Source organism: Onychostoma macrolepis, chromosome 22 (genome assembly GCF_012432095.1).
Source record: "Onychostoma macrolepis isolate SWU-2019 chromosome 22, ASM1243209v1, whole genome shotgun sequence".
Taxonomy (NCBI): Eukaryota; Metazoa; Chordata; class Actinopteri; order Cypriniformes; family Cyprinidae; genus Onychostoma; species Onychostoma macrolepis.
In genome coordinates, this window is record NC_081176.1 from 29,769,849 (window position 1) to 29,792,204 (window position 22,356).

The 22,356-nt window shown below is 36.4% G+C and overlaps 1 long non-coding RNA gene across 2 annotated transcripts in view; it reads right to left on the bottom strand.

The window, feature by feature from the left end:
* Positions 1–290: 290 nt before the first annotated feature.
* LOC131530486 (uncharacterized) overlaps positions 291–22,356 on the bottom strand; it is a 35,180-nt gene continuing 13,114 nt past the window's right edge. The window contains exons 3-4 of one of the 2 annotated variants that reach the window (XR_009268400.1): positions 510–821; positions 291–414 (exon numbers count right to left, since the gene is read on the bottom strand). This is a non-coding gene — a long non-coding RNA (uncharacterized LOC131530486). Of the gene's footprint in view, positions 418–509; positions 822–22,356 lie in introns of both variants that reach the window. The other variant, XR_009268399.1, reaches the window with a different exon arrangement.

Below are 22,356 nucleotides of genomic sequence, written 5' to 3' on the forward strand. Positions count from 1 at the left end.
ATCCATTAACCTCCTTGTTTTAGACCAGAGTGGGGTTTAATGGTGAGATATGAATTCATTTTATTCTGCTTTCAAGAGTTCAAACATACACCTGCGTGTTTTCTATCTCGGTCATATTAATCAGTCTGACTCTCATATATCATTTTATATATACACAATATGAAGTTACCTATTACTTTTCATTATTATTATTGTTCTGCTACAGCAAGTGAAGGGAATGTGTCCAGCTCAGGGTTTTTAATTTTACACCGTGTTATTATTAGTGCAGTATTAGTTGTTGGTTATACTTGCCATTTCCTCTTGCTTTTCAGCAACAGCAAATCACAACACCAACAAGCACCAGCAGTCCCAGCAGTCCCAGCAGTCCCAGTCCCAGCAGTCCCCATTTCAGTTGTGTATGATCTGGTTCCAGGCCTGCTTCAGTAATGGACAAAGAGAGACTGTGGTTAGTGCCATACTACAATGTCAGAAGAAGAGTTGTAAATGAACAATATCAAGAATTTACTCACCAGAGACAGTAACATTGAATTCCTTGCATGACGACTTTTTAGAAGAGCTGATGATCTGTAGTTTATAAAGTCCAGCGAGTTCGGTGCTGATGTTGATGATGGAGAGAGACCCGGTCTGATTGTCTGTCTTCAGTCTGTCTCTGAGTCTCTCATCAGTCATCTCACACGATCGGGTCTCAGGGGTGTTGACTCGACACCGAGCTATATTACTGTGCTCAAAACTCCAGTTGATCAGATGATATTCTTCTACACCAGAGTGAAGGGTCACAGACTGCCCCAGCGCTGCTTCATCTGCCTCAGCACCAAACACTCCTGGAAAACACAATCGATACAAGCTGACATTAAATACCCAGAACAAAACTATCTGAATAAGGGTTAGATGTTCGCAAACTAGAAAATATATTAACAGAATCTTCACGGAGTGAAACAGTTTATTTTAGCACAGAAGAGTGGATTATGTTGATGAACAGTTTGATATTGTAATATGAAGAGTTTGGTTCCAAAACGCTATAAATCCATTTTGATTAATTTGAGTAAAAATGTGTTTTCTTTACCAAGAAAGTGGCAAGATGAAAACCACTATGTTCTGTTTCAAACTTTCACATACCATTTTTAGGTTATAATAACATTCAAAATTCAAATCCAGATTTTGATTTTCAAAGATTTATTATAAAAACTGATTATTTTTTTCCAAAAAAAATAATTAAAAAATAATAATAATAATTAATGCTATAAATCCATTGAATCAAACTTATTTTTCATATTGAAACTGTTGAAAATACACAACAAAGTAAGTTGATCCACGACAGCCTCTGAACTTGGTCAATACTAATCTTATAAACAGGCACTGGACTAAAAATACATTCAATCAGTCATTGCTCCCAAAATGAATTCAACAGGTCTTCTTATTAATGCTATAAATTAATTACAACAATAAAAGGAAGTTTCATCATGAACAAGAACATGAACAACAATATCACATTAGACCTCAGAAATTTCTAAATTAAATTTCCCTTACATTCAACTTCCAAAAGTCCATTCATCTTTGTCATGTTATATTTATTTAGTTGACTAGTGCTGTATTAACAAAAACATTAATGGCATTAATAAAAACACTTAAACTGACAAGCTACGCGATATCGTGTTCATAATCGAATGCGATTCATCTGCGATTATGAAAGCAGTATTGCATAGCTTCATCTACGGCTCTGTGTATCCATCTGAAAGCACGTGAAGGAGATTTTCTACTAATCACAGAACCGGCTTTACTGACCAGATGCACATGTCACATGCGATTTATCATGCAGCCCTATTTATTTATTTTTTGTTTTGTTTTGTTTGTTAATCACAAAGTAGATGAGGAAAACTAGGATGCCGGGTGTATTCAAAGCGCCGCAGTTACTGTCTACAGAGCGAATGGTGCGCCGTGATTGGCTGAGCAGATATATCGCGTTCTGCAGAGAAGAGAGACTGGCGTTTGTCGCGGTTTGGAAAGAAAGGGAGAAAACATGACAGAATAACACGACGAATATCGCATTTTGCGTAAGATTAAAAATTTACTGTTCATACAATACTGATTTTGGCGGAAATTATTATTATTATTTTTAATGGCGTTTATCGCGTTTTGGAACCAAACTCTTCATATTGTTGTTGACAGGTGTAAAGTCGTCTTTACTCAATATAATCAAGCACACAGCCGTGGCGTCTGCAGCTGTATGTTCTGTGTGGACCTATATTTCAGCAGTTATTGTCCTGTGTTTCTGTCAACTGCAGCCATGCCATTATGAATTAATTATAATTATTTCATTATTTTGATTATTTTGAGCCTTGGAGTTATTTATTTTCCCTGGACTGGTCAAAACAGATTTCCAAAGTGGTCGGAATCAATGTGCATTTGTTCAGACGGCTCTCTGAATCATCTGAAGCGGTTCTCAGTCAGTAAAGCAAACCGCACAGAGATACTTCAGAACAGAAAACAAACAGATGAAGTGGATTCACCTACAAACAACTGAAACAAAAGGCTATTTTTTGAGAGGTAACTTTGAGAAAATGTAGCTGTCATATGAATACTCGGTCATTCCCATCGAAAGGTTTATTATTATTATTATTATTATTATTATACTGCAGGCTATAGATTGCTTAAACTTTACAAACCAAAGAAGGTACTCGGAATATAACCTTGTTCAGCCTTGGTTAATCATAACCAAAAACTAAATACTAAATAAAAACGTCACAATAAATAAAATAAAACAAACAAAAAAGGCTTTTAAAAATAGTTTATGCAAATTAGCTATATCATTTATAGAAGTCAACTACGCTTTTCTTCACATTTTAAACCATCTGCACTTGTTAACAAAAACTTTCTAAGACATACGAAATTAATAACAAATACAAACTCTTTGTTTTCAAGAAAAATACCAAACCTGACAACCTTCACAGTGAGGGGTGTATTCAACATCCCTGGACAATAACCAGTTTTGCACCTCTCTCCAAAAAAGTGTTGCATCGTATCACACAAAAAGAAAACGAAAAGTTTCAATACTAGTTTCAAAAAAGCACATTTATTCACATTTAATTTTTAAACTCTTAAAATTCATTGGTAGGACAAATCTCATTCGAATCTTGAAGCAGAGACCTGTGCGGGACGGATGTTTAGTGCCGCTCCCGCAGAAGTATGTTATCTTGTTCCGCTCCCGTCCGCAAAAACCCGCTTAAGTGACCTGCATAGAGGTTTTTTTTATTCAGTAAATCGATGAAATTTACATGAAATAGTTCTGTAAGTTTCACAACATCCCTGCATAAATGCTCCGATAAATATTGGTTATTTAGGCTAAGCATCGACATTCACAAACCACTGTTATTTTTAACAGAGAAGCCAGCACGGCTTGGGCTGCTGCGCGTGCATGGTTCGGCAGAATGCGAGCAAACAGCGCTTCCTTTATTATCACTAAAAAGCTGACATCTTTGTTCATGTCATAAAGCTTTGTTATAACACAATTAATATATGCACAATGAATATTTAACAATGTTTTAAAATGTAAGCATTTTAGAAACACGGTAATTGACTGCATATTGTGTGAAAACAACATTGTGTTAATGGTATGGCCACAATAGATGGATGCTGTGATAAATGTGTTTAGAGTTTTGAAAATGTAACTACAGATTGGAAAAACGTTTGCTAGCAAATGGTAAAAAAAAAAAAAAAAATGTAATTGTTGATATTCAAATGAAGTAGGCTACTGTTATTATAACATTTAAAGCCCGCACACCATTAAGAGCACTAGACTACAATGTCCCGCACTTTTACTGACTTCATCATACTTTATTTAGTTAGTTATAATGATTGTATTTTAATATACATTTAGAGTTTTTATATGGTGTTATTAACAATATGTCATAAAATGCTTATAAAATAATTATAATGTTCATATTTTTTTTATTATTATTTTAATGCATGTAATTCAAAGGTTTGTTGTTGTTGAAGACATTACATTGATTCAACTTCAGATCTTGTTAAAATGTCTATCAGACCCTGTCAGACTAGTTCTGTAAAAAGCCAGAGTGTATGCAGAGCTCGTGCCTCCACAGGTAACGGTCTAATAAGCGGAAAAACTTTGCGCTTGTTTTTCGCCATTAAGTCAATCACTTCTCAAACAGTTCAACTCTTAAGCCGTAGGCTACTTAAACACGCCTGAACGTGAGGCGACAACTAACGACATAATGCGCACACAAGAACTGGAGAAACACTTATAACTTACCATTAGTGAGAAATATCCAAAGACAAACGATCAACTCTCTTCGCATTGTGTGTTTAAAGGTAACGATCTCCATGAAGTCTTACTTAATCAACCAAAACGGCATGAACGTGATGAAGCGGCGCGCTAGCTGTGGGATGACCGCCTGAGAGTCAAGTCTGCGAGCGCGCGCAGTGACCTTAAGTAGCCCTTCAAACAACCCCGCCCTTAGTTAAGTTTGCTAAACTAACCCCCTCCTTGTGCACGCCACTGAAGAACTGTCTGTGGTTACTACACAGACAGGCTAGATCTACACACTTTTCCTCCACAGCTGTGGTCCTTCATTGCAGAAAAAGGAACTGGGGAAATTTACAGAACACAACTATGCTGTGTCCCGTATGAGGTGGAGTACCTACAACAGCTTCCAGCAGAGATCGGGCCATATATAGCCTAGAGGGCGGGATTTCGCTGCCTCTCTTACAGACTGACTCACTCAGTTCAGTGTCACCCCACACACTAGCGCGCAGCTCCATCACGTTCAGATGCTCAACACTGCTTTTCGGTTGTTCAGTGGAGATCGTTACCACACAATGCGAAGCGAGTTGATCCTTTGTCTTTGGATATTTCTCAAAGGTACGTAATGAGTGTTTCAGTTCTTGTGAGTGTCATTTATCGCCTTACGTTCAGACCTTGTTAAGTACGCCTTAAGTGTCTAAATGTTTGAAGTCATTGACTTAATTACGAAAAACAAGCAAAATGTTTTTGCCGCTTATTAGACTCTGTGTGGAGGCACGAGCCTGGGGCTCTAAACGGTTTAGACAGGTCTTAAAAAGTTAGTCATCTATTTTTTGTTTCTTCAGGTTATAACTTTTTTATTTCAGTTATGAAAAGGTAGATTGGTCTTATTTGCATTGGAAAAGTAAGATTGATTTCTCCTTGGCAGCTGCTAGTTGAACAAACTAGTTCTTAGTTCTAGTTAAGACACAGTCTTTACATGGTTGCTAAGTTTTGCAGCTGATCTCAGGTTGTCATGGATACACAGACCAATGGTACTAGTTTGACAGGTGTGGTGTGGTGTGGGTCGATCTTTGAAATTTTAACATCTGTAATTTGAATCAATGTAATGAAAATAAATATCTGCCTTTTAAATCATGATCATTAGCCTATTTTTATTTTATTAGCATTTCATGATATTTTGTTAATAACACTGTTCAAAAACTTTAACATTTTAAAATATTAATTATAAATAATAATGTAAAGTGAAGTCAGCAAAAGTGGGACATCAGCTAAATTGCTAACAACATAATTTTGTACAATCTGTAATCACATTTTCAAAACTCTAAACACAATGAACACAATGTTGTTTTCACACAATATGCAGTCAGTTACCATGTTTCTAAAATGATTATATTTTATTTTCATACAAAAATCATGGGTCTTTTTGGTCTTATTTACACAATCTTAAATCACAGCATGTCAGAAAATAAGACCTAATGTTTCAAATAAAGCTTCTACTTGGCAACAACAGCAGCTCAAAAGTTATATTATATATATATATATATATATATATATATATATATATATATATATATATATATATATATATATATATATATATATATATGTATATTTCACACAAAATGAAAATTGTCATCAGTTACTCAGACTCATGTCAAATGAAGATATGTTTAATGAAATTTCTGTCCCTCCATTAAAAGTTAATTCCACCAAAACATCATGAATCGAGAAGTTTAATTATTCAAGTCGTCTGAAGAGACACGATCACTTTATATGATCAACAGATTTAAAGTACTGTGACACAAACATAGTTCAACACACATATATAGAGCACATAAATATGCTAAACTATCTTCATTTGTGTTTCAATAATAACCGAAAGTGGATTTGGAGCAACATGATATTCATTGTTGTAAATCTCTTTAAAGCCGCTGCAGCAAAAATGACGTTTAAAATGTAAGAATCATAGAAACAATGGAAAATGTAAAACTAGTTCATTTAAAATATGACTATTAGGGGTGGGCGGATCGATCCTAATATCGATAGTATCGATACCAACGTTGGTATCGGTATCGGATCGATACTAGCCTGATTAGAACGATACTTTAGGTTAATTTTCTCTTCCTCTACACTAACAAAGGATAGACATGACGTTTTATTAACAAAGTTCAGGAGAAGCACGTTCAGATAATTAACACGAGAGGAGAACAATCAGTAATCAGCCCAGACTTACACAAACTTTATTCTATTTATTATATGTAAGTGTGAACTCGTGAAATGTCTGTGTTTATATACCGCTCTTTTCACGTCTCGTATGCAAACATTACTGCTCCTCCCCAGCTTTAGTGCTTTGTTATGCCATTACGTGACTCAGCGGCTCCAAGCGCAAGCGGATATTATTGCTACAGCAAGAGATGGAACGGTAGAAATTCGCTGCTGTGGCAACAGCACCAAACTTATTCACCTTTTCAATGTGGAAGTAAGCTTTTTTCATAGACTGAATGTGCGAGACTTCCACTTCATTAGGCATGGTAGGGAAATCATGAGAAAAATAACAGTGCAATAAACGGTAAAATTGTTTGTGCTATCCACCGTGTTTGTTTATAATTAAGACAATTCATTTAAATAATATGGTAAGAAACACCAGTTTGCAATACTAAGCAAGGAGCAAAACGAGCTGTTTTGTACAGTTAAAAATAGCTGGAAGCAGATGAGACTGGAAGCCAGACCCATAAAATGTACAGAATTTGGCCTTTTTATACAGTATTACTGTCTTCAACCATTAAGCCACGTTGTTGTTGTTTTTTTATAAAGGTTTTCTATCAGAGGAAAACACTTAACATGCATGCACTTTGCGTTCATATCCTGGGCTACTTGCCTGCATATAGTTTGCATCATCAGTATACTGAGTTGGCCTTTCAATATTACTTTCTTAATGCATTAGGCTACGTTCAATTTATTTATTTTTTTCTCTTTATAACTCTTTTCTATGGGAGGAAAATGCTTAACACAAAACTTTACGCATTGCTTTCATATTCTGGGCTCCTCTGCTTGCAAACTCCTTTCCTTACTGAAATGTGTGTGTATTATATATATATATATATATATATATATATATATATATATAGACAGTATCAGAGACTCTGAATAAGAAAGCTGTAAGAACTTTGAAAATTTGTGAACTTTACAATATATTTATTTGATTTTATATATATTTTTGTTTTGAAGTTTTATACTTTCCTCCCCCTGGCAACTGTTTTTGTTTGTTGTAATTTGTCCTTCTATCTTTTTTATTTTTATTTTCTTATTTTAATGTTTTCTTGATTACATATTGTATGTTATTGTTCCTTGAATAAAAAAAAAAAAAATGAGTATATCGATTTATAACAAATGTTAATACTTATTTAAATAAGTATAAAGGGTTCAACGGGGCTAAAGGCACACCTTAAGAAAAATGTGCTTTTCACTGTGCTTAAAATGTAGGCTATAATTGCAGGAAAAAAAAAAAAAATGTTTGTATTGAACATTAATGGTGCAACGATTTTTGTCATTTATTTTGTTTAAAAATCTTATAAATGTATGAGGTGGCAAGAGAGGCTTTTTAACTCACACACGGAATTCATACAAATACTTCAGCTAAAATAATGTTTGTTTGTTTAATAATGTCTAAGTTAATACTTGTTCAAAACAATCACTTTAGCAAAGTCTGTACTATTTTCTGCTTATTTTGAAAAATAAAAGAATTCATTTTTGTTCAATAAATATACTGTCATTAAAATGCGTTAATATGAAAATATATTTTAAAATACAGAAACAAAATCATTTTAAAAGGTAAAGATTCTGAAAGCATCGAATGACATCCCATAATAATTGAATATAGATTTACAGTAATAACAACAAATTATATTTTATTATGTGAAATGATTAATATCATGTTTTTAAATATGATGGTTTCATTTTAAACGTGATTATCTCTAATATGGACACCCAACATAATATCTAACCATGTCATGTCAACAAATGAAGAAGTCAGCCATCTATTAATTATCGTGTTAACTACGCCTGCAGAGCAATCTAATCAATAAAACAGAGTTTTAAAGTTCTGGATCCACTTAAACGCTATTCTCTTCATTTTAAAGCACTAAAAACATAAAAAATGAGTGCTCAAAAAAAGTAATCTTTGTGTAATGGTGTCAGATCTGACTAACAAATCACTCGATATCACCAAACCTGAAAAACCTGGAAGAATCAAAGAAATTATGAAAGAAGAGAAGGAGACATACATACAGCATTGGAAAGAACACACCAAAGACCAAAGTCGTCTCCAATGTTATCTGAAACTCAACAGAGAGTACAGTCTGGCTGACTATCTGGTCTCAGTCAGGAATATAACTGACGGACATTTACTGACGAAATACAGAATGAGTGACCACCAGCTGGCCACAGAAAGAGGACGACATAAAAAGACGTGGTTACCTAAAGAAGAGCGAATCTGTAACAAATGTAGATCTGGATCAGTTGAGACGGAGAAACACTTTCTCCTCCACTGTGACAAATACACATCCTTAAGAGACGCACTGTACCGTAAATACAGCAGATTATTCCTGAGCTCCAGTCACTCCATGAAAATGGTGAACAAAAAAAACAGCTCCTAGTCTAGGCCCAGTGCTGTTAATGGGGGATCTGAACACTAGAACAGGGAGAGAAGCGGACTACATTAGTTCAGATGGAGATGAATATATTAACAGTTCACATACGTACCAACAAAAAACGTTTACTAAAGCATGACAGAATTATGACAACACAGTAAACAGACATGGAAAACAGGTCCCGCAGCTCTGCAAAAGCCTGGGTCTAGACATAGTTAACGGCAGAATAAAGGGTGATTCTCTGGGTCGACTCACCTACTGCTCCTGTTATCACAGCTACCGTTATCAGACCACAGTCACATAGTCCTCAGTCTGAACACGTCAGTGAATCTTCTGCCATCTTCAGAGCAGAAGGTTAAACTGTACCCCTCCCCTCCAAATTTATATGGAGTAAAGACAGTCCTGCCCAGTACGAAGCCGAGCTCCACAGCACTCACGTGGAGAACATGATAGACTCATTTCTGCTGACTTCATTTGGTGAACTCCAATATTTAAACAAGGTGAGAAGTATGACCCAAATAATTAGAGGCATCACAGTCAGCAGTAACCTCGGAAAACTATTCTGCTCTATTATTAATGACAGATTAGTTCAGTTCATTCAAGAACACAAAATTATAAACAACTGTCAAATTGGATTTATGCCTAAACAAAGAACATCAGATCACATTTACACACTCCACACACTCATACAAAAATACGTTACGCAGACAAAACAAGGAAAAATATTTGGCTGCTTCACTGATTTCCAAAAAGCCTTCGATTCGGTATGGTACGATGGACTTTTCCTAAAACTTATCCAAGGTGGAATAGGAGGAAGGACATATGACATCATAAAGGACATCACAAAGGTTCTGAGTGTAGGTTACTTCCCTGACGTCTGGAGTCAAGGCTTGATAACACCAATCTTTAAAAACGGAGATAAATTTGATCCTAACAACTACAGAGGCATCTGTGTGAGCAGCAACCTGGGAAAGTTATTCTGTAGCATAATAAACGCTCGACTATTAGACTTCATCATCACACACAATGTACTGAGCAGAAGTCAAATCGGATTTTTACCAAATTACCGTACATCTGATCACATCTATACATTACATACTCTAATTGAAAAACATGTTAACCAAGATAAAGGTAAAATATATGCATGCTTTATCGACTTCAAAAAAGCTTTTGACTCAATTTGGCACCAAGGACTATTTTACAAAACTATTGAAAGTGGCATAGGAGGTAAAACCTATGACCTTATTAAATCAATGTACACTGAAAGTAAATGTGGCGTAAAAATCAGCACCAAACGTACGGGGTATCTTTCTCAGGAGCGTGGAGTGAGACAGGGCTGCTGCTTAAGCCCAACATTATTTAACATTTACATCAATGAACTGGCAAGCAGTCTGGAGCGATCTGCAGCCGCTGGCCTCGCTCTACACGACTCACAGATCAGATGCCTGCTGTATGAGGATGATCTGGTTCTGCTGTCTCCCACTCAACACTGTTTACAGCAGAACCTGGACCTGCTAGAGCAATATTGCCAGACCTGGGCCCTGACGGTCAAACAGAATAAAACCAAAATTATGATATTTCAGAAAAGATCCAGATCCCAGGGAACACAACACACATTTACATTAGGCACTAACCAGATAACACACATCACACTACAACTACCTGGGTTTGAAAATCACATCCACTGGAGAGATAAAGCACGCATAAAATGGCAATGTCCTATTGAAATCCCTATTAGAATTTGGCTGAAAATATTAGAATCAGTAATTGAGCCCATTGCCCTCTATGGCAGTGAGGTGTGGGGTCCACTGACCAATCCACATCAAGATCTCACCAAATGGGAAAAACATCCAATTGAGACCTTGCATGCAGAACTCTGTAAAACTATATTACACGTGCACCGGCACACAACAAATAACGCATGCAGGGCAGAATTAGGCAAATATCCTCTAATCATAAAGACACAAAACAGGGCAATTAAATTCTGGAAACATCTGAAACTCAGTGACCCCCAATCATATCATTATAAAGCCCTGCAATACCAAGAGACGAGCAAAGAAAGCAAGCCCTTCCCTCAGCTGATCCAGAGCTTCAGTCCTGATGCTTCACTAACATCTACTGATGCTCAGATTACTGCACAAATCAAACAGAGTTACATCACTCACTGGCAAACACAAACACAACAGCAGAGTAAGATGCAATGCTATTCGGCCCTAAAGAGAGAGTACAGTATGGCAGAGTATCTGTACACAGTGTCAGATCAGAAACTCAGAAGCACGCTGACCAGATACAGACTCAGCGGACACAAGCTGATGATAGAGACGGGCAGACACAGAAAAACATGGCTGCCCCCGGAGCAGAGATTGTGTTCACACTGTGATCTGAATCAGACAGAAACAGAGCTGCACTTCCTCACAGAATGCTCCAAATACACCGACATACGGACAGAGTTCTCTGATAAAATACAGCAGATCCATCAGACTTTTAAGACTCTTTCAGACCAGGAGAAACTGCCGTATCTGTGAGGAGAACACAAGAACTGCTGTGTGTTTGCTGCTCAATATGTGTCTGCCTGTCACCACAGAAGAGAAAACACTCAATCTGCCCTGATCTGATGTTTCCAGCTCATCTAGATTATATTAAACCATATCACTCTGGTGGTCACTCACTATATTACTTAGATCTACATTTTGCTTCTGTAAATCTGTCTAATCCCTGATCTTATTTTGTTATTATCTAGTTTATATACTTACATACATTAGAAATTCATTTTGCATTACACGCTTAATACTTTTTATATATTATTATTATTATTACTATTATTCTTTTCTTTCTTTGTTAATACATATATGCACTATTTGTAAGCAGCCCAGCTGCAATTGCTTTGGCAACACAAATGTATATTTTTTGTCATGACAATAAAGCACCCCTTGAATTGAAAATTGAATTGAGAGAGAGAGAGAGAGAGAGAGAGAGAGAGAGAGAGAGTTCTCACTGCACTGAGGGACTCATAGAGGACTTCCTCACGGAGTGCAGCAAATATAAACACATCAGAGATCAAACAAATAGCTCTAGTTTCAACTGAATTTAAGCATACAAGCAACTTAGACAAACTCTGTTATATTCTGGGAGAAAAGGAAAAGTGTATCACCTGGCAGCGCAGTATGTGTCCTCCTGCCATCAAATGAGGGACAAAGGCTGATCCCTCCTTCCTATTTATAACTGCTCTCTGTATTCATTTAATCATTTATTTATTTATTTATTTTTACTTACAGGCATAATATGGATATGTATATGTGTATCCCCTAGATTTTATTTATCTTTGTTTGTATAATATACTTATTGCTTTGGCAACATTGTGATATGTTACACAGTCATGCCAATAAAGATCATTTGAATTAACCACGTTGACCGCGCGCGAGAGGCGAGAGAGAGAGAGAGAGAGAGAGAGAGAGAGAGAGAGAGAGAGAGAGAGAGAGAGAGAGAGAGAGAGAGAGAGAGAGAGAGAGAGAGAGAGGGTGTGCGTACTTTGTTAAAGTCACAGACTGCCTGACTCACTCCGTTCAGTGTGCCACAGTAGCGCTGCTTCACCACGTTCACATCCTCACTGTTGCCTTGTCTGTTGAATAAGGACAAATCCTCTTCAGTGCGGTAGAGTTTGTTACCTTTAACACAATGCGAATCGAGTTGATCCTTTGTCTTTGGATATCTCTCACTAATGGTAAGCAATACGTTTTTCTCCAGTTCTTGTGCGAGTGTTGTGTCTTCATTTATTGCCTTGCGTTCAGACTTTTTAAGTACGGCTTAAGTGTCTAAATGTTTGAGAAGTCATTGACTTAATTACGAAAAACAAGCAAAAGGTTTTGCCGCTTATTAGACCGGATGAGAACTAAGGCACGAGACTGATCTCGACTGTCACGGATACACTCTGGACGGAGAAGGACTAGTCTGACAGGTGGACGATGGTTGAAAAGTTAACAACATCTGTAAGTTGAATCAATGTAATGTCTTCAACAACAAACAACATACATATCTGCCTTTTAAATCTAAATGTATTTTATTAGCATTTCATGATATTTTGTTAATAACACGGTTCAAAAACTTTAAATTCTTATGTTAAAATATGAATTATCATTAACTGATAAATAATAATAGGAGTAGACTGAGTAGCCTACATTTGAGACGTGTGTACAGGTGAACCTTAAATAACTTGGGTTACGAAATGTGTGCGTCTTTCCACTCTGAAGACATCGGCAAAAGTTTTTTTTTTTTTTTCCAAGGTGAGATTTTCATTTCACCATTTCCCCCCTTCCACAATGAATAGCTTATTATTCTTTTATGATTGTTAAACTTAACATATATCATTGCAAACGTTGCTCTGTGCTCTAAAGATATTTTATGGCATTGTGCCATGCAAGGTATTTTCATAATCTAGAGAAAGTGCGAGGATGTCCGTGGGGTTGAGACACAGTGTATCAGCTGTACACAGGTTGCTGTCCTAGTGCTTCACATGCTGTTTAGTTGTACAGTGTCATGATAATAGTTCAATCATAGAACATATAATGCATACAGAGGCTGTGTGTTTGTGTACTGGTATTACCTACATTATGGGGACCGAATGTAGCAATAAATTCTAACCTTATGGTAATATTTTTTAGGTCCGCGTGATGAAACAAGCTTATAAATCATACAGAATGATTGAAAATGTAAAAGTGCAGAAAGTTTTAAGTGATGCATAGGTTTAGGGGTGGGGTTATAGAATATACAGGTATGTATATTGTTATTTTTACTGTTATGTTTACATTTGTACTGTTTGGCATTTATTTTCTAGCGTTAAATATTTGTTCCTATTTTGTTTGAATGAATCTGAATTAAATAAAGTAAAGAAATGAATGTATTTTTAAACTGTAATTATTTAAATCTCTAATTTTGTAATTTATTACATTTGCAATAAATGGTTAGCCAGCTCTAGAGCATTAAGAATGGTGTCTGAACTGTACCATGCTACTGTTCACCGTATGGGTACAGTTGAGACAAAAATGCACCTCATGTTTATGAGCTAATTGTGGAAAATATAAACTGGCTATTATCAATTTATGATATTTTAGTACACAAGCAAAAGAAATATAATGTGAAAAATCACTTCATTTCAGCATCTAGTTTCTGTGTAGTGTTGAAAAAAGCAGAAAGTGTCTCTACTGTACTCAGTCTGCCCAAGCTAATGTAAAGTGAAGTCAGCAAAAGTGGGACACCAGCTACATTTCTAACAATTGCTAACATCATTTTGTCCAATCTTTAGTCACATTTTCAAAACTCTAAACACAATTAACACAGCATCCATATATTGTGACCATACCATTAACACAATGTTGTTTTCACACAATATGCAGTCAATTACCATGTTTCTAAAATGCTTATATTTTCTTTTCATAAAGCTTACCCAAAACCAAAATCATGGTCAGGCATTGTAAAACAATGATAAAATGATTGCTGATTCTCAAAAGGAGGTGTTTGTAACGGTGTTTGAGCTGATCTCACTGGTGTTCTGGAGGCAGTGCTGTAGTCTGTGTATTTGACAGGTTTGAGAAAAAAATAAATAAATAAAAAAAATGTAGGGCGGGACTTGCTACAGTCTATGTTTCATCTTCAGGAACTGACTGGAGTTGGGTGTTTCTAACTCAGTTTCACAGCAGTCTCTTACATCGTGAGAATAATTCTGTTCTGCTGCGGAGGGGTGTCTCAATCAGCGCCTGGTGAGAATGTTTTCCTGTCTCTCACCAGGTGTGACCCAGCTTCACGAGATCCTAACAAACCAAAGGTCTTTTATGTTTTTATAACTGATTTGAAGGTTTCTTTTTTTTTTTTCCTGGTCTGGATATATAAGAGAAGTGGCATTATTAACAAACTACACCTTTTGTTCTGAGCAAGCAGTAGGCGAATGACTCAAAGGGCATATTCCAGGTTAGAGACTCCAGTGAGTCGATGTATAGAAAAATACTGTAGGAACTAGATTTTCTTTAAAATACACTTTAAAATAAGCTATTAAGGCTTTTTGGAGTCGTTTTTGTGAGAGAATGTAACTTCCGCATCTGAAAACCGCCAAAACCGGAAGTGACATAACGAGAGGGAGAGCGGTCCATTTAAACCACTGGAAAACAATGGATCGCAATGACAGCTCGGACGCTGAGGACATTTTAAATGTTTATTTACACTTGTATGACGGACCACAGATAAAATCACCGCAGGGGAGAGAGAGAGATCAATCAATCAACCAACATTTATTTATATAGCACTTTTAAAACAACTCCAGTTGACCAAAGCGCTTTACATATAAAAATTAATCAAAAACAGACACAAAACACAACAATATCCATCACAGAACAATATCCCAACAGCTAGGGGCAGCTATATGCCACAGGTGTGTTTTCAACATTGATTTAAAGCAGTCTAATGAGTGACAAGATCTAATGACCAATCGAAGGCTATTCCACAGACGTGGGGCTGCCACAGAAAAGGCTCGATCACCTTTGGTTTTCAACCGTGATCTTGGAACATGTAAAAGCAAACTCTGAGATGATCTGGTAACATAGTGATGCTGCAACAAACATGAAATGTATTCTGAAGCAAGGCATTTTTACAAACCATTATCAAAACTTTATAAATGGACTCTAAAATCAACAGGAAGCCAATGCAGCGCAGCCAGCACTGAAGAAATGCACTGAGTCATCATTCTAGCTGCAGCATTTTGTACTAGTGAGAGCAGATTCTTAGACAACCCTAAATATAGCGAGTTGCAATATTCATTAAGTGTTTGTGTAGTAAATGCGAGGCCATGGTCACAGCTGAGGAAAGTGAGTGCTGCAGGGAGTTAGAGAAGTTACACACCGGGTCTCAGAGGAGAATGAGAATGAGAGGAGAATTGAGTCAGACATTAGTTTACAGAGGAAGGAGGACTTTATAAAGGTTTTGAATGGCCTTTTTGTTGACCATCAATAAAAAATAAATCACAATCACAAATTGTCTTGCTGTATAAAAACTTGTTTATGAAGTTTACATTAGATATATATCAAGCAGATCTGCATTTATGGTTAATTCAATTCAGTTTTATTTATACAGCGTTATTACAGCCGGTTATTGTCCAGGGATGTTCTCACTGTGAAGGGCAGGTTTGGTATTTTTCTTGAAAACAAAGAGTTTGAATTTGGTATTAATTTCTTATGTCTTTGAACGTTTTTATTCACAAGTGCAGGTTTAAATCTAAACCCAACTTCAACCAATAGTTGAATGAGGTCAAACTCTTATGCAACTTTTGTTAAAAACAAGTAAGCTTGTATATAAATAAATTATATCATTTATAAAAATAATTTTAAATAGCCCTTTTTTAATTATTTTATTTTATTTTTGTTGCATTTTATTTCTTTCTTGTTCTGGTTTGCTTGTTTTATTGTGACGTTTTTATTTCGTTTTTGGTTATGCTCAACCAAGGCTGAATCATATTCAAGAACATGACCAAATCTTGTTATGTACCTTCTTTGCTTTGTAAAGATAAAGCAATCTATAATAAGCAGAAGAAGTGAACCTTTCGGTGTAAATGGCCAAATATTCAATTTTTCAGTTACCTCTAAAAAAAATAGCCTTTTGTTTCAGTTGTTTGTCGGTGAATCCACTTCATCTGTTTGTTTTCTGTTCTGAAGTATCTCTGTACGGTTTGCTTTACTGACTGAGAACCGCTTCAGATGATTCAGAGAGCCGTCTGAACAAATGCACATTCAGACCATTTTGCAAATCTGTCTGACCAGTCCAGGAAAAATAAATAACTCAGTGAGTAATTCATAATTAATGGCATGACTGCAGTTGACAGAAACACAGGACAATAACTGCTGAAATATAGGCTACTTAAGGAAAGTGTTTGTGAGGTCAGTCAGAGCTCATGATACACACAGAACATACAGCTGCAGACGCCACGGCTGTGTGCTTGATTATGAGACGACTTTACACCTGTCAACAACAATATTACAATATCAAACATAATCCACTCTTCTGTGCTAAAATAAACTGTTTCACTCCACGAGGATCCTATACGTGCTTACATTTATAAGTTCAGACACTTTCTAGTTTGCTGATATAAAACATGGGCAGCTGGGTATTTAATGTCAGCTTGTATTGATTGTGTTTTCCAGGAGTGTTTGGTGCTGAGGCAGATGAAGCAGCGCTGGGGCAGTCTGTGACCCTTCACTCTGGTGTAGCAGAATATCATCTGATCAACTGGAGTTTTGAGCACAGTAATATAGCTCGGTGTCGAGTCAACACCACTGAGACCCGATCGTGTGAGATGACTGATGAGAGACTCAGAGACAGACTGAAGACAGACAATCAGACCGGATCTCTCTCCATCATCAACATCAGCACCGAACTCGCTGGACTTTATAAACTACAGATCATCAGCTCTTCTAAAAAGTCGTCATGCAAGGAATTCAGTGTTACTGTCTCTGGTGAGTAAATTCTTGATATTGTTCATTTACAACCCTTTTCTAAATTATTCTTATAGTTTTTCAGACTTTGTAGTATGACAGAGATAAAAACAAAGAAAAAGAATCAGTGCTGTTTTCTCTGAGGATGCGATGGAGGTTGTGCCTCCTGAAAATATGGATGAGAAAATAATCAACAGAGAAACAGTGCCCTGGTCATGTGCTCGGTAGACCCGTGTGTTAATCCGTCTCTGCCTGATCACCTCTCAGATCTCTTTTCGATCTCTCCACCTCAGCATGAATATCAGCAAGACTCAGAGGCTTAGAAATTGCTCGTCTAATCTGCCCCCAGCGATTTGCGTTCTCTCGAGCTTCCAAGAAAGATCTAACCTGCCCATAGCATGACCCATAACCCCCAAACGTCCTCCTATGGGGCAGGCATGGCTGCAGCAGGTCCCAAACCACGGGGTGCAGGCACCTGTCCTAATTCACTTGAGAAAAGGGACAAGCGCGATCAGAGGTTTTTCATTGAAAAGCTCTTGCAATGTGCACATTGTGATCCCTCAAAGACAGAACATGCACGATCCTCACCTAAACAGAAGACACACAAGTCATGTGGTTTCCATTATGCCTCTAACCACAGGTTAAGTGCAGTAGATCCAAACACACAAGTTTACGATGCTTCTGCATTTCATTAGAGCTTTGGTTCTATTGATTTCGAGGGAATTTGTGACCATAGTTGACTAACAATGCTTTTGGGAAACAACCCTTTTCAATTAATTGTTTGATAATTGGCCATTTATATAATATCACAACAGTCTTGTCAGTGAATAACTAACCATTTTAGTGTCAAATATGTTTAGTCAGTCGGTGAGCATTGGTCAGCCGCTAGTATTTATGTTGTACTACAATTCATTATTAACCCCTTCATTAAGATTCACTGCTGCATATGTTTCTGTATTGTGATGCTCCTGTCAGTAATTTTTCTATTTTACTGTCTTGTATCCAGCTCCTCTGTCCGCTCTCATCATTCTCCCTGAACAATTATCGTGTCCAAAATGCCTCAAGCAGTGCTCGGCGGTGAATGTGACTCTCTCCTGGTACAAAGGAAACAGTTCATTCTCCTCCATCGGTGTCTCTGATCTGAGCAGCGGCGTCTCTGTACTTCTGAAGGTGAACGATCAGGATTTCAGCATCTACAGCTGTGTGATGAACGACTCAATCAGCAACCAGACCAAACTCAACATCACTGAACTCTGTCAGCCGTGTCCAGGTATGATTATTACAGAGGCCATGAATTATTATCTGACTTCTTCTGTTTGCAAATTCAGGGCATTTCTTAAAGATATTGTTCACACAAAAATGAAAATTGTCATCAGTTACTCAGACTCATGTCAAATTAAGATATTGTTAATGAAATTTCTGTCTCTCCATTAAAAGTTAAGTCCACCAAAACATCATGAATCGAGAAGTTTAATTATTCAAGTCGTCTGAAGAGACACAATCACTTTATATGATCAACAGATTTAAAGTACTGTGACACAAACATAGTTCAACACACATATATAGAGCACATAAATATGCTAAACTAGCTTCATTTGTGTTTCAATAATAACCGAAAGTGGATTTGGAGCAACATGATATTCATTGTTGTAAATCTCTTTAAAGCCGCTTCAGCAAAAATGACGTTTAAATGTAAGAATCATAGAAACAATGGAAAATGTAAAACTAGTTCATTTAAAATATGACTATTAGACCCAATAAAGAGTAGAATATAATGATACTTATAAAATTACCATAGTGCTTGATCTTGATAAATCAGATTCTGCTGTTATGTTGCTGTTTGTTTCTAATGACTGTCTGTCTTTGTCCATCACAGAAGCAGGTTTGCATCCAGCACTGATATGTGGGCTGCTGCTGGTGTTCGGTGCAGCAGCTGTTGTGGTTTACTCTTGCTGCAAGAAATGTAGACCAGCAGGACGAAATGGTAAGCATCACCTACAGCTAATACTGCACTGCTGATGATATTGTGTACAATTTAAAACCCTGAGCTGGACACATTCCTTATCTCTAACTTACTGTAACAGCAAAATAATAAAAAAATCCAACACTGTGTTCATTAATTAGGATGTTGCTGGAATCAGTGCAGTCTTCCAGTGCCAGTGCTGTGAGGAAGGATGCTATGCTAGGTCTAGCAGAGACCGGGAAAACGTAGAGGTAGGGAAAAAAACAGTGACACACAAGGGGTTTGTAATGAACTGCTAATATTATTTCACCATCTGAACACAAATGTAAGTAGTGCGTGTGGTAATGTGGGCTGGTGTGGCTACAGAGCCAGGGCTGAATTTTTGTCCGCCTCTAGTTATTGGTTCTTTTCAATATCTTTTCAATAAAAGATACAACCTATATTTGGTCTAATGGTTGAATGCTGTGATTGCAGGTATACGATGGGAACACAGAAACAGTCTCCATGATCAACAGCCGCTCAGATGAGGAGAGTCCCGCCGGGATTGAAGACCTACGGCCAAACTCTCACACTTGTGTGAACATTCAGTGTGAACATCTTTGCAGGGTTTAATAAATTAATAAACCATTAACAAACTTGTCTGTATGTGTGTATATATATATGTTGTGTGTACAAAAATCTTTCTGTGCACAGATACTGTATGTCTCTTTTCTATAAACTTCGTTTCTAGTTCGTTTCTGTCCTCTAGTGGATCAAGTGCCAATGACTTTGCTTTCATGAGAGACTAATACGGTGACTTTGATAGTTTATTGTGAAATCAAATAATTAAAGATTCATATTTGTTGATAGATAGACTATAAGGTCAATCTTCAGGTAGCAGACAGAAACTGAGCAAATCTTAGGCTTTCAACTGATATTTAAGACACAACTTACAAAATGAGCAAACAGGTTACAGCTCTCAGAACTGGTTTCTAGTCGCCACCACTGCTACTGCCATAAATTAATGTTTCTATTGATAATAGCCTTATTATTATTTACATCAGTTATTATCATTTTCAGCCTGAATGGCCCTTATACTGTCTTGCAAATGAAGAGTGAATACAAGACATGAAGACAACATGCATGTGTGAATAATGCTGACATCTTCTGTCTGGTCAGTCTTGCAGAATGAAACGGCACATATTCTTCTCTCAGACTGATATACATTCATCACTAATAAGATGTTTGAGTAATCATCTGAGCACCGTCCTGTTCTTTCAGCATGGTTTATAGGGTTATATTCAATTATACTACATTGCTCCAATGAAAACATCTCTGTAGTTGCCTAAAATGTCTATTTTAAACAACTTTACAGATCAAATAATACACACATTTTAACAGAAGGAAGGTTGTTTAGCTAATTAACATCATTCAACAAATGCAGATACTGCCTAATTTTCTCAACTCACAACTTTCAAAATTAATTTGTGTATTTATTTTTATCCACTGAATCCGCGCTTTACTTCTATCCCTTACAGCCTCGTTTTCATTCCAGTCAAAAATGTAATTTAGTGGGTTACCCTGTCAAAGGCCTATAATCAGTGGCGCAAAAACGGGGTATGCGCTATATGCAGTGCATAGTGCCGAAATTATTATGTGAAATCTTATTTAATAAAACGTTATAAATAATCAAAAGCTTAATTGTTAAAAATAATGTAATGAAATGTTTTTATTTAACGGTTTTTAGCATTTTTAATGAGTTCAAAAATGTATTCATTATAAACTTTTATTTGTAATTTAATGCACAAGTAGGCTAAATGTGAGCACAGTACAGTTGTACTTCGTAATTTATAAAGGACGAAAATTAAATATATAGGCTAATTTAAATGCATAAAATAAACTAATTTTACATTCTGGCATTTATGTGCTGTTGACTTCCGCCCTTTTTCACATTATTGCAGATGGGATTCAAAAGATAACTTTTTTTTTTTTTTTTTTTGTACAAACCTCGATTTAGGTTTGACAAAACTGTTGCAATGAATTCGTTTTGACAACTAGTGTTAAACATTGCCTGTTTGCTTTTTCAGAGTTCATGGATTATATAAAATTCAGTGAAGGTTGACTAAACTTTGAGCTATCTGCATGTCTCATCCATGAGTAGGTCTGTGCAATGATGGAGAACAAGACCCAGAACCAAGCTGACTCAGCAATTAACCTATAGTGAGCCCTTTTATTAAAATACCTGGAGGTAATACAAAAACAATAGAAAAATGCTCATATTCACTCAATTACCTGATCTAATTCTCAATTACAATTACGTACAAATGAACTGTATTCAGTTGTGTTTTAGGCACTAAAACAGTCCAGTATAGTCAAATAGACTACATTTCTATATTGAAATAATGAAGATTTCTGTGCCACCACAGACTGGCCACCCCTATGAAAACATCCTGGCCACTGCCGAAGACAGTACCCGTTTGTGAATGTGCATTTGATTTACATTTGGAAGAAACTGAGAAGATTGTAAACAATACAAACTAGCCACCTTTCACTGAAAACTGGCATTTTGAATTCAAAGTAGGCCATCTGTGTGATTCAAGTAGTTTTCCGATGAGTTGAAAACTCTTGCTACTTCATACTTCAATACAAAACAATGCTGAATTTTGACAAAAAGGAGATTTCTAAATGCTATAATTGTGATTTTATGTCTAAATATAAATCCATTAGCAAAACATGTGAAAAGAACTAGGCTATATTAGAAAGTGGAAATGGTAAATGAGACAATAAATGATCTTCTGCTGCCATCTAGTGGTCATGGTGGGAATCAAGACATTCATTTTAATAGTAGACCTATTTGTTTTACTGCCAGGTGAAATCTTCAACTTAGCATGGCCAATATTCCATGAATTATCTCTATAAGTGAAAATGCAGACATTCTCAAGTAAATTTTACTTAGGGTTCTCATTTTATATAAAAATGTGCAAAATATGAATAACTTTTGATGCAAATGAATAATATATAAAACTTTTCTGC